Source organism: Nerophis ophidion, linkage group LG26 (genome assembly GCF_033978795.1).
Source record: "Nerophis ophidion isolate RoL-2023_Sa linkage group LG26, RoL_Noph_v1.0, whole genome shotgun sequence".
Classification (NCBI taxonomy): Eukaryota; Metazoa; Chordata; class Actinopteri; order Syngnathiformes; family Syngnathidae; genus Nerophis; species Nerophis ophidion.
The window spans coordinates 8,170,102-8,183,542 of NC_084636.1; the positions used below are offsets into that span (position 1 = coordinate 8,170,102).

Below are 13,441 nucleotides of genomic sequence, written 5' to 3' on the forward strand. Positions count from 1 at the left end.
GAGAAGAGACCTCCGCAATATATTGGACAATAATTTTGGGTGACAAACCACTTTTTTTTTTCTTTTTAATACAATGGTACCTCGGTTTTCTAACACCGTCTTGATGCAATCTCACATTTTTATAATGTCATCTACTATCACATCTATAAATCTATGTCACGCGTATGATTCCGCGAAATTTAGTGTCCTAAGAATCGCGCTCAGTCGGTGTGCTTTCTTGTTTTTAAATTGAATATGACGGCAAAATAATCCACTATGGGGCCAAAGAAAGTTGTGAGTGCCTTTTATTAAAAAAAGAAAGGAAAAAATATGTGTTTAAATGGAATATGACGGCAAAATAAGCCACTATGGGGCCAAAGAAAGTTGTGAGTGCAAGCCCTTTGATTAAAAAAAAAAAGTTTTTGCATTGAGTATGACAGCAAAATAAGCCACTATGGGCCAAAGGAAATTGTGAGTGCAAGCACTTTGATTAAAAAAGTATGAAACATTTTGTTTTTAAATTGAGTATGACTGCAAAATGAGCCACTATGGGGCCAAAGAAAGTTGTGTACTTTGATTAAAACAGAATGAAAACAATGTTGCTTTTAAAATGAGTGAGAGCAAAATGAGCCACAAAGAAAGTTGAGTGCAAGCACTTTGATTCAAAAAGTTTGAAAAAATATTCAAAAATAGTTATTCTCTGCTCATTACCAATAAGAATTTTTCCTAAAAAGTCAAAAGTAAGATAATATTTTTTTTTAATTGAGTCTGACAGCAAAATAAGCCTCTATGGGGCCAAAGAAAGTTGTGAATGCAAGCACTTTGATTAAAAAAGTATGGAAAAATGTTTGTTTTTAGATTGAGTATGACAGCAAAATAAGCCACTATGGGTGCCAAGAAAAAAATCTGATTGCAAGCACCTAGATTCAAAAAGAAAGAAACAATTTTTGTTTTTAAATTATGACAACAAAATAAGCCACAGTGGGGGCAAAGAAAGTTGTGAGTGCAAGCACCTTGATAAAATAAGTAACAAAAAATGTTTGTTTTTAAATTGAGTGTGACAACAAAATAAGCTATTATGGGGCCAATAAATTTACCGGTCGATCTACGTTCCCATCCTCACCTATGGTCATGAGCTTTGGGTCATGACCGAAAGGATAAGATCACGGGTACAAGCGGCCGAAATGAGTTTCCTCCGCCGGGTGGCGGGGCTCTCCCTTAGAGATAGGGTGAGAAGCTCTGCCATCCGGGAGGAGCTCAACGTAAAGCCGCTCCTCCTCCACATCGAGAGGAGCCAGATGAAGTGGTTCGGGCATCTGGTCAGGATGCCACCCGAACGCCTCCCTAGGGAGGTGTTTAGGGCACGTCCAGCTGGTAGGAGGCCACGGGGAAGACCCAGGACACGTTGGGAAGACTATGTCTCCCGGCTGGCCTGGGAACGCCTCGGGATCCCCCGGGAAGAGCTAGACGAAGTGGCTGGAGATAGGGAAGTCTGGGCTTCCCTGCTTAGGCTGCTGCCCCCGCGACCCGACCTCGGATAAGCGGAAGATGATGGATGGATGGATGGATGGGGCCAATAAAAGTTGTGAGTGCAAGCACTTTGATTCAAAAAGAAAGAAAAAATGTTTGTTTTTTAAAATTGAGTCTGACAGCAAAGTAAGCCACTAAACGTTGTGAGCGCAAGCCTTTTTTTTTTTTAAAAATGTAAGAAAGTATTTTTGTTTTTAAATTGAGTTTGACAGCAAAATAAGCCACTATGGGGCCAAATAAAGTTTTGCACTTTGATTAGAAGAGAATGCAAAAAATGTTTTTTTTTAAATGAGTATAAGAGCAAAATGAGCCACAAAGAAACTTGAGTGCCAGCACTTGGATTCAAAAAGTTAGAAAAAAATTCAGAAATAGTTCTTCTCTGCTCATTACCAATAAGAATTTTTCTTAAAAAGTCAAAAGTAAGATAATATTTGTTTTTAAATTGAGTCTGACAGCAAAATAAGCCACTAAACGTGAGCGCAAGCATTTTAATTAAAAAAATGTAAGAAAATATTTTTGTTTGTAAATTGAGTTTGACAGCAAAATAAGCCACTCTGGGGCCAAAAAAAGTTGTGAGTGCAAGCACTGATTCAAAAAGAAAGAAACAATGTTTGTTTTTAAATTGCGTATAACAGCAAAATAAGCCACTATGGGCCAAATTTAATTGTGAGTGCAAGCACTTTGTTTAAAAAAGTATGAAAAATGTTTAGTTTTTCAATTGAGTATGACTGCAAAATGAGCCAATATGGGGCCGAAGAAAGTTGTGCACTTTGATTCAAACAGAATTAAAAAAAAATGTTGTTTTTAAAATGAGTATGAGAGCAAAATGAGCCACAAAGAAAGTTGTGAGTGCAAGCACTTTGATTCAAAAAGTTAGAAAAAAATTCAGAAATACAGTTCTTCTCTGCTCATTACCCATAAGAATTGTTCTTAAAAGGTCAAATTGATGTTAAATGTTCATTTCTTTTTTTCGTTTTTAACATTGGTTTTTACATGTAAAACTAGAATTATTATCTATAAAATGTGTTATTTTATTTTATATGAATACCTTTTGGATTTTTCTCATGGTTTTTGTCTAAGGTTCTGGAATAGATGACCCTTTGTGCAACCTTAAGATTGACTATACACACTTACTTTTTGTATCCTTAAGGCACCCGCCCATAAAAGTCATAAGTCAGCAATAAAATGTTTTTTTTTTTTACTTCTGATCTACTGTATATAAGTTTTTTGTTTGTTTGTTTCACGGCCTCTTTGTCAAAAAGAAGTTTTTTTCTATACTCGGAAAATACACGATGTCGAAAAAATGATTTGCAGAGTAGAATATTTGAGGTTGGGTAGTCACAGCCTTGAATAGGCCACTACTGATTTTGGTAATATAGACACCAAATATGATTTTTCCAGTGCCTAAAATGTTGTTTGAGTTCACGCACATCTTTTCTATACATCTGCCATGTTATATATAGAACTGCCCGAGTTCATTTTCATTGCATTTCAGCAATTTAATAGCAGTTTAACACATTTACGCTTATCAAAGCTCTGAGAATTATCTGTCATGAGCCGAGGTCCGGATCATATTTTGTGTTTTCTGTTTAATTGGACTCCCTTAGTTCCTGTTGTTGTGCACCTCCTGAGTTCAGTCACCATGGTTACTTATGATTTTCACCTGCCTCGGGTGTTTGGGACACTCACCTGTTCGTAATCAAGAGACACTATTTAGGCCCACCTTTGTTGATCACTCCTTCGCGCTATGCAAATGCTATATTTGTTATTCCTGTGCTAAGTTGTTGCCGTAGCTTCCCATGCGATCGGCACACTTTTCTTTTGTTTGTTTCTGTCTTTGGTATGGTGTATGATTTATGATTATTAAATCACCTCCTACCTTCCTTCACCTTTTCATCCGGAATGGTCCGTTTTGCATCTGGAGGAACGACCTCGCACAGAGATGTGACCCGCACTTGACATTATCTTCATGGGTTTTTGGCGCCATCAGGTGGTTAGGTGGGGAAATTAAGCCAAAACAAAATATTGTTGTTTTTCTATCTACACAAGCATAGTAATACACCGTAAGTAATATTCACATTCATATTTCGCTGTGTTTGTTGCATTTTTGTTGCGTTTCGCTTGATTGTGAAATATTTTAATCAAGAGTGGGTGTGACGTTTATATGTTGTCAATATTCAGTGTTTTATCGATCATAGTTATTATGGTAAATCCCACATTTTTTTATTTTCATTTACATTCTGGGTGTCTCATTCAGTAAGAAAATGTGCAATTCCATTCCGTTTTTTAAGGCGGTCTGTCATAACTAGGGTGTAGTGGGGGGTGTCTATTGTAGCATCCCGGAAGAGTTAGTGCTGCAAGGGATTCTGAGTATTTGTTCTGTTGTGTTTATATTGTGTTACGGTGCGGATGTTCTCCCGAAATGTGATTGTCATTGTTTGGTGTGGGTTCACAGTGTGGCGTATATTTGTAACAGTGTTAAGGCCACCCTCAGTGTGACCTGTACGACTGTTGACCAAGTATGCGTTGCATTCACTTGTGTGTGTGAAAAGCCGTAGATATCATGTGATTGGTCCGGCATGGCTTTAAGGTTTATTGGTGCTCTGTACTTCTCCCTACGTCTGTGTAACACTCGCTAGAGCGGCATTTTTTAAAAAGTCATACATTTTACTTTTTGAAACCGATACCGTTCATTTCCGATATCACATTTTACAGCATTTAGCGGCCGATAATATCGGCAGTCCGATGTTATCGGACATCTCTAGTCGTAACGTTTTTAGCTTTCATTATTGTGAGATTTTTGTATTAGTGTTCCTAAAAATAGGAGCTGTCACGCCAAATTTCTCCCCCCCCCTACAAAAACCTTCCCCCCGGAAGAAACTACTTGAAGGACCCCAATGAAGTTGGAAGGACCTTAAAGCAGCCCACACAGCTGCCTGTTTTAAAAGCATTATAATTGGCTGATTGTCATAGGTGAAAAATAACGGTGAGGAAAAAATATTAGCATTCCAGCATGCTAACCTTTCAAGCTATTTTTGTTTCGCTAATTTTGCAGCTGTAACCCTTAACGGTGAGGAAAAAATATTAGCATTCCAGCATGCTAACCTTTCAAGCTATTTTTGTTTCGCTAATTTTGCAGCTGTAACCCTTAACGGTGAGGAAAAAATATTAGCATTTCAGCATGCTAACCTTTCAAGCTATTTTTGTTTCGCTAATTTTGCAGCTGTAACCCTTAACGGTGAGGAAAATATATTAGCATTTCAGCATGCTAACCTTTCAAGCTATTTTTGTTTCGCTAATTTTGCCGCTGTAACCCTTAACGGTGAGGAAAAAATATTAGCATTTCAGCATGCTAACCTTTCAAGCTATTTTTGTTTCGCTAATTTTGCAGCTGTAACCCTTAACGGTGAGGAAAAAATATTAGCATTCCAGCATGCTAACCTTTCAAGCTATTTTTGTTTCGCTAATTTTGCAGCTGTAACCCTTAACGGTGAGGAAAAAATATTAGCATTTCAGCATGCTAACCTTTCAAGCTATTTTTGTTTCGCTAATTTTGCAGCTGTAACCCTTAACGGTGAGGAAAAAATATTAGCATTTCAGCATGCTAACCTTTCAAGCTATTTTTGTTTTGCTAATTTTGCAGCTGTAACCCTTAACGGTGAGGAAAAAATATTAGCATTCCAGCATGCTAACCTTTCAAGCTATTTTTGTTTCGCTAATTTTGCAGCTGTAAACCTTAAGTCATATAACTTGGTATTGTCACGCCCTCATTGGGGTCCTTCAGGCATTGGAGGGGCTGTCATGCCAAATATCTTCCGGGGGGAAGGTTTTTGTAGGGGGAAAGAAATTTGGCGTGACAGAGCCAAGCACACATACTGTACAGCAGATTTTCAAAGCTTATATATATATATATATAAATATATATATATATATATATGTATATATATGTATATATATATATATATATGTATATATATATATATATATATATATATATATATATATATGTATACACATATATATATATATATATAAATATATATATACACATATATGTATATATATACACATATATATATATATATACATATATATATACATATATATATACACATATATACATATATATATATATATAAATAGATGGATAGATACACCGACTCCCAGACACATTTTTTTCCTCTAAATTTGTCCCCCCTGAGTCAAAATAATTGCCCAAGCCGGCTTTAGACTTACAACTATGTCAAAAGTAGCAGGCTTACATTACATCAAGTGTATCTGCAAGGGTGTTACGTGCTTAAAGATAATTACATCAAAATGAAACTGTGCATTTCTAACAAAAACCGAGCTACCACCTGTGAATATAAAATGTCCCCATGAAGGGTTATTTACCAATCTCTTATGACAACATTCAATAAAACAACGTCAACGTTTACATTCTTTATTTCCTAAGAGGAAAAATGTCCACATTTAGTAGCAACGCCATAAAAGCTTATGAAAGATAGACATGAATATTTGTCATTCAAGTGGAAGGAGGAGGGATTGAAATAGAACACCCTCAAACCTTTTGGAACTCAACCAAACACTTTCTGGACAAACATGTCTCAAAAGTCAAACCGATTTCAAGGAGAAGTTCACTTTCTATATCGTTTTTCCCTCCAAAGTACAACAAATGGGTTGTGGCTACTTGCATTCGTAGAACTTCCTGCTCCACTTCTATTAGTCCCTCCCAGAATCCATGCACGTTTTATCAGCATTGATAACACTTTTGAAAACAAATGTGCAACTATTTTTTGCAAATGCAGATGATTTAGGCTGCAATAATATGGAGGTTACCATATTTCCTTGAATTGCCGCCGGGTATATAGTATGCACCTGCCTAGAATTACTGTCGGGTCAAACTCGTTTCGCAAAATATTATTTTTATTAGCGTATGTCTAGAATTTCCACCGGGTCAAACTCGTCACGTCACGAGTGACACTTCACCTGTCATCATTTTCAAAATGGAGGAGGCTGATTTCAATAATTTGAAATCGCATAAAGGGAAGAAGATTAAGAGCTATTCAGTAGGATTTAAGGTCCAAGCTATTGAATATGCTAAAAAGAACAGTAAGCAGCTATGTTTTATTAATATACCGTAGCTGCGTGTGTCAAATATGAGTCATTAAATGACTCCCACCTCCTGGTGGTTGAGGGCGCTAGTGATCCTTCTTGCGACTACTCGGCTGCAAAAAGCAGCAAGAGTGAGCAGCGATCGTTTATATTTTCCTCTCACTTGCACTTTTAACATGGAGGATTACATATCTAAAATAAAACAGTTTTCTAAACTGGACTTTCAATCGAAGCAGGAGGTAATAAAGGAAGATCTCAGAGACAGAGAGACTTTTAAAACTGAAGAAAGATAAGGAAGACTTCTATAAACAAGTTATCGATGCTTTTGATCAGAAGGAGCTGGCATGGACTTCATTTATAAGGAAAGGTAAGACCAGGGTTTCCCACACATTCATTTATTTGTGGCGGCCCGCCAGGAAAGAATTACGGCTGCCACAAATAAAATAAAATAAAAAAATATATATTATTTCATTTTTTCCCCGCTTTTGACTCGCTCGACCGCTCATAAAAGCAATGGGACTCTGTCTGTGAATGGAGCTTGTAGTTACATATTATATAAATATGTAAATATTATATAATTATGTATATAAATATGTACATAAAGTGTTGTAATTATATTCCAACTCTGCGTTCTTCTTGGTCATCGCCACCGCCACTGCCTCGTACCCCCTAAATCCCCACCCCCTCCCGACCACACCACCACATATAGATGCTTGACCTGTGGGAAACACTGGTAAGACCATAATGTTTTTTTTTATTAAATGTGCTTTTCGTGATGGTATCCTTACATCACACTCAAATGTATAAGCGCAGGCATAAATTTACCGCATTCCTTTGGTAAATGCCGGAGTGAGAAGAGGTTTTAAATTAATTAGCGCCCCAGCGGCAATTCAAGGAATTAGGGTATATGTTTTTTCTCTTCTTTATTATGCATTTTTGGCAGGTGCGACGTATACTCCGAAAAATACGGTATTTATACATAAGGATATACATTTTGGCGTGAGGTACAAATCTAGGTGGGACGTACAGTGGGGCAAAAAAGTATTTAGTCAGCCACCGATTGTGCAAGTTCTCCCACTTAAAATGATGACAGAGGTCTGTCATTTTCATCATAGGTACACTTCAACTGTGAGAGACAGAATCCAGGAATTTACATTGTAGGAATTTTAAATAATTAATTTGTAAATTATGGTGGAAAATAAGTATTTGGTCAACCATTCAAAGCTCTCACTGATGGAAGGAGGTTTTGGCTCAAAATCTCATGATACATGGCCCCATTCATTCTTTCCTTAACACGGATCAATCGTCCAGAAAAACAGCCCCAAAGCATGATGTTTCCACCCCCATGCTTCACACTAGGTATGGTGTTCTTGGGATGCAACTCAGTATTCTTCTTCCTCCAAACACGACGTGTGAATTCCTAGATTTTTTTTTTCACATTCTGTCTCTCACAGTTGAAGTGTACCTATGATGAAAATTACAGACCTCTGACGTCATTTTAAGTGGGAGAACTTGCACAATCGGTGGCTGACTAAATACTTTTTTACCCCACTGTATGTGCAAACGTAATTATGTAGTCACTTAACATAAACTATGCAGTGACGTAGCAAATGGTGTCCCAATTCTTAGGTAAGATTACCCCTTTTTACTTCATTTTGAGGGCAGTGAGTGAGGGTTTGTATCGGGATTGGGCTTTCATTTGTTTAGAAATCAAAATAACTCAAAGTCAAGTGGGATCACAGAGTGTATAGTTTCCTTATTTTTACACTTTTATGAAAGAAAAGTCAATTGGAACTTCCAAAGTGGAATGCCTCACATGTCATATAAAACCCAGCGTTCAAGCAAAAATAGAAAAACATGCTTTAAAAGTCAGACCAAACTTTAGAGGAACGAGCATTGTATTTTGCTTTTTCTTTGGCTTTTTTGTCAAGTGACAGCAAAGAAGGAAACGTGTGATGATAACCATAGAACAGGGAACAACCAGCATTCTTGTAATATTACAATCCCTCAAATGATCATCATCCAAAAGTCACGAGTACAAAGTACAATGAATTCAAGCCATTGGTGGACACGCTAATACCTTTTAGTATGTACAGTCCACATTCCATACTGCATGCTAACACGTTTCACACAGTACGTTATGTGCGGCCTACAAGACGTTACACGACACTGCTATCCCGCTCATATCACTTTGTGTTTTTGAAATGTACAGCAAAGAATCATCTTGACAATTTTTTTTTTTTTTTTTAAACGTCCTGTGGGAGAGGCATCGGCTAGCAAAAGTCCCAGCATGCTCCAGGTCACGCGTGCGGCCTCAGGTCAAACTAATAGTCCATAAAATGCTGACATTTCCACATCGATTTTCAAGCATACTTATTAACACATTCGCTGAAATATTATGTAACAGTATTTAGTTTTAAACGGAAGAATATAAATAAGCTTAGTTTGTGTGCAAAGAAGTGCGTACCCTCTGACCTTTTATTTGTACATGTGGGGCGTTCTTGGGAAGATCATCTCCTCATGGTTAGGAAGTTACCTGAAAGAGGAAAAAACATTTTTTTTCTTAAAACCGTATCATAATCAACAGAGGAGCCAGCATTTGTCCACCGGTTCTTTTAATTAACAGACGTTCCAGTATTTATTCACCGATGCTTTTTAATATTGGGTTAGACACATCTGCATACTTGCCAACCTTGAGACCTTTGATTTCGGGAGGTGGGGGGTGTGGTCGGGGCCGGGGCGGAGGGCGGGCATGGTTAAGAGGGGAGGAGTATATTTAAAGGTAGACTCACCAAGTCAAGTATTTTATATATATATATATATATATATATATATATATATATATATATATATATATACACATACATAAAAGAAATACTTGGATTTCAGTGTTCATTTATATACACATTTACACACACATAACACTCATCTACTCATTGTTGAGTTAAAGGTTGAATTGTCCAACCTTGTTTTTCTAACCATATGCATGTACAGTAGATGGCAGTATTGTCCTGTTTAAGAGTGTCACAACATTGCTGTTTACGGCAGACAAACTGCTTTACGGTAGACGAAAACGTGACTGCTGTTGTTGTTGTGTTGTTAGTTACCGCACTCGGAGGACGTTAATGAAACTGCCCAACAATAAAACCACATAAGAAACCAAGAATTCGCCTTGGATCATTCTACAGTTATAACGTCATTGGGCAGACACGCTCTTTATATTGAGGGAAAGCGGACGTGAAAACAGGCTGTCGACACGTCACTCAGGTCCGCATGGAGCTGGAGGGTGCTTGGCCTCCAGTGAATTCTAGCTCTGTGTGTATATATATATATATATATATATATATATACATACATAAAATAAATACTTTGATTTCAGTGTTCATTTATATACACATTTACACACACATAACACTCATCTACTCATTGTTGGGTTAAGGGTTGAATCGTCCATCCTTGTTTTCTAACCATATGCATGTACAGTAGATGGCAGTATTGTCCTGTTTAAGAGTGTCACAACAATGCTGTTTATGGCAGATGACGAAAACGTGACTGCTGTTGTTGTGTGTTGTCAGTTACCGCACTCGGAGGACGTTAATGAAACTGCCTAACAATAAACCCACATAAGAAACCAAGAACTCGCCTTCGATCATTTTACAGTTATAACGTCATTGGGCAGACACGTTGTTTATATTGTGGGAAAGCGGACTTGAAAACAGGCTGTCGACACGTCACTCAGGTCCGCATGTAGCTGGAGGGGGCGTGGCCTCCAGCTCTGCCTGAATTTCGGGAGGTTTTCGGGAGAAAATTTGTCCCAGGTTTTCGGGAGAGGCGCGGAATTTTGGGAGTCTCCTAGAAAATCCGGGAGGGTTGGCAGGTATGCACATCTCTGATACTACCGACCATGTGGGGACCACGCTGGCACAACCTGATCCCCATGTCCTGTGTTGGTGCCGTTTTGTACATGTAACAATATATACCTATTGATTAGGGATGTAACGGTACGTGTATTTGTATTGAACCGTTTAGGTACGGGGGTTTCGGTTCGGTGGTGTACCGAACGAGTTTCCACGAGGACATATTAAGTAGCGTACCGCACGTTGTGTAAACATTACACACGGAGGCACTAAACACGGCATGCTAGCAGCGACCGGGCTACGATAGACTGACCATACCTCCTCTTTTCACCGGATATGTCCTCTTTCACAGGGCTGTCCGGGTGGAGTTTTTTAAATGCCTCAAATGTCCGGCATTTTGAGTTAGGGTTGCGCGTATTTTCAATGTATGTTCAGGGTTAAGAAGGAGTTAAAAACAAAACAAATTGTGCACGCAGCAGCATTCGTGAGGGAGGGGCAGAGACAGAGAGACCGAGAGAGTTATGATAAACGCGCATGCGTCGCCAGGTTCTGCTTTTTACCCATAGATTTATCAGATTTTATTTTTTATTATCTATAGCATGGGTGTCAAAAGTGTGCCCCGGAAGCCATTTGCGGCCCACAGCTAATGTTTTAAAGGCCCACGGCACATTCTAAAAATACTATTGTGAAGAGGCGGAGCCGGTTAAATATGGGTGAATAAACACAGCGTCTATTCTGGTTCACAACTTTTAATCAACTGCTGCACAGAGGAAAAACCGGAAACACTTTTTCCTTTCCGCTCATCAACACTGCGCATGCGTTAACTCCGTATCCCGCCCATAAACACTGCGGATGCGTTAACCCAGTACATAGAGAAACATATTAACAGAGCCGACTGTCTGACAGAGCGCCAGGGCACGCTGGAGCCCGACCCAAGATGGCGGCGAGGAGGCGGAGATGGTGAGAGAGCAGCGAGGCGAGATGTGCCGGGAGCGACGCCACAAGCGAAATCAGGTGCGTAGATCGCGCACCTGGATACAATTAATGAATCCTCTCGCACTGTTAAAAGGGGCGGCACTAATGAACGTGGGGGAGAGAGGCGTAGAGCCTGGAAGGAGCCAACGTGAAGGTGACACGTAGCGAGAGAGGAGCGAGCGAAGAAGTGGAGCTGAAGAGCTATACGGAGGAGACTAGTCTTATTTGAAAAAATAAAGAAGTCTACACCTGCTAAAAAGGCATGTCCTTCCTTGGTAGTCCCTGGAACCAGCAAGACGACAGCTGGAGACTGTCACAACTATTAAAATAAACAAAAACACAAACAAAAGTGAAATAAAAAAGCTTAAAGGCTAAATGTAATTTAGAAAAAGTTGCAACGTTGACTAATAAAACAAAGCTGTTTTTTGTTATTTTATTTCAAACTGTCATTGCTCATAACATAATATTGAATCAAAATCAATGTTATTATGAATTACTGACCGATCCAAAGTTCCCATTACTTCACATCAAATATTACACTAAGAAAAATATTTTTGGTGGAAGATTTTGCAAACTTGGTAAATAACCTAAAACTGTACCGAAAATTAACCGAACCGTGACCTCTGAACCGAGGTACGTACTGAACCGAAAGTTTTGTCTACTGTTACACCCCTACTATTGATAAGTGAATATTGGTTTCTAAACTTTCCTCGGCATACTTGCCAAAGGTCGGCAAGACATTGCACCGTGCCCCCACAGGAGGGCCCCACCCCACTGTTTGAGAAAGACTGCTTTACACACAGGCACCTGTTGCAGCTCTGACAGTACATATGAAGCAGGAAAATTGCCATATCAACATCCTGCATCATTATTCCTCCCCTTTTCTCTGTACAAACGGCAGCAACAAGCATGCTTTTACGGCATACTTGCCAACCCTCCCGATTTTCCCGGGAGACTCCCGAATTTCAGTGCCCCTCCCGAAAATCTCCCGTGGCAACTATTTCCGCGAATTTCTCCCGATTTCCACCCGGACAACAATGTTGGCGGCGTGCCTATAAGGCACTGCCTTTTTCGTCCTCTACAACCTGTCGTCACGTCCGCTTTTCCTCCATAAAAACAGCGTGCCGGCCCAGTCCCATGATATATGTAGCTTGTAAACACACACAAGTGAATGCAAGGCATACTTGGTCAGCAGCCATGCAGGTCACACTGAGGGTGTCCGTATAAACAACTTGAACACTGTTACAAATATGCGCCACACTGTGTGAACCCACACCGGACAAGAACACATTTCGGGAGAACATCCGCACCGTAACACAACAGAACAAATACCCAGAACCCCTTGCATCACTAACTCTTCCGGGACACTACAATATACAATATCACTATTCCTCCCCTTTTTTCTGTACAAACGGCAACAACAAGCAGGCTTTTACGGCATACTTGCCAACCCTCCCGATTTTCCCGTGAGACTTCCGAATTTCAGTGCCCCTCCCTAAGATCTCCCAAGACAAACATTCTCCCAAATTTCTCCCAATTTCCACCCGGACAACAATATTGGGGGCGTGCCTTGAAGGCACTGCCTTTTGCGTCCTCTACAACCTGTCGTCACGTCTGCTTTTCCTCCATACAAACAGCGTGCCGGCCCAGTCCCATAATATATGTAGCTTTACATATATTATACTCAAGGGGGGGGGGGGGGGGGGGTTGCCCACATTTGAGGTCCTCTCCAAGGTTTCTCATAGTCAGCATTGTCACTGGCGTCCCATTGGGTGTGAATTCTCCCTGCCCACTGGGTGTGAGTTTTCCTTGCCCTTATGTGGGTTCTTCCGAGGATGTCGTAGTCGTAATGGTTTGTACAGTCCTTTTGAGACATTTGTGATTTAGGGCTATATAAATAAACATTGATTGATTGAGCTAGTAAACACACACAAGTGAATACAATGCATACTTGGTCAACAGCCATACAGGTCACATTGAGGGTGGCC

General features: G+C 39.5%; 1 protein-coding gene and 1 long non-coding RNA gene across 4 annotated transcripts in view; one reads left to right on the forward strand and one right to left on the reverse strand.

The window, feature by feature from the left end:
- LOC133543696 (uncharacterized) lies at positions 1 to 13,127 on the forward strand. Its single transcript, XR_009804500.1, has 3 exons — positions 1 to 39; positions 11,385 to 11,438; positions 11,548 to 13,127. It is a non-coding gene; the product is annotated as an uncharacterized LOC133543696 (long non-coding RNA).
- Positions 5,937 to 13,441, reverse strand: part of LOC133543694 (protein zyg-11 homolog) — a 25,476-nt gene continuing 17,971 nt past the window's right edge. For all 3 annotated transcript variants that reach the window (XM_061888402.1, XM_061888401.1, XM_061888400.1), the window contains one exon: positions 5,937 to 9,157. The gene's annotated coding sequence lies outside the window, so the exon portion shown is untranslated. The remainder of the gene's footprint in view (positions 9,158 to 13,441) is intronic.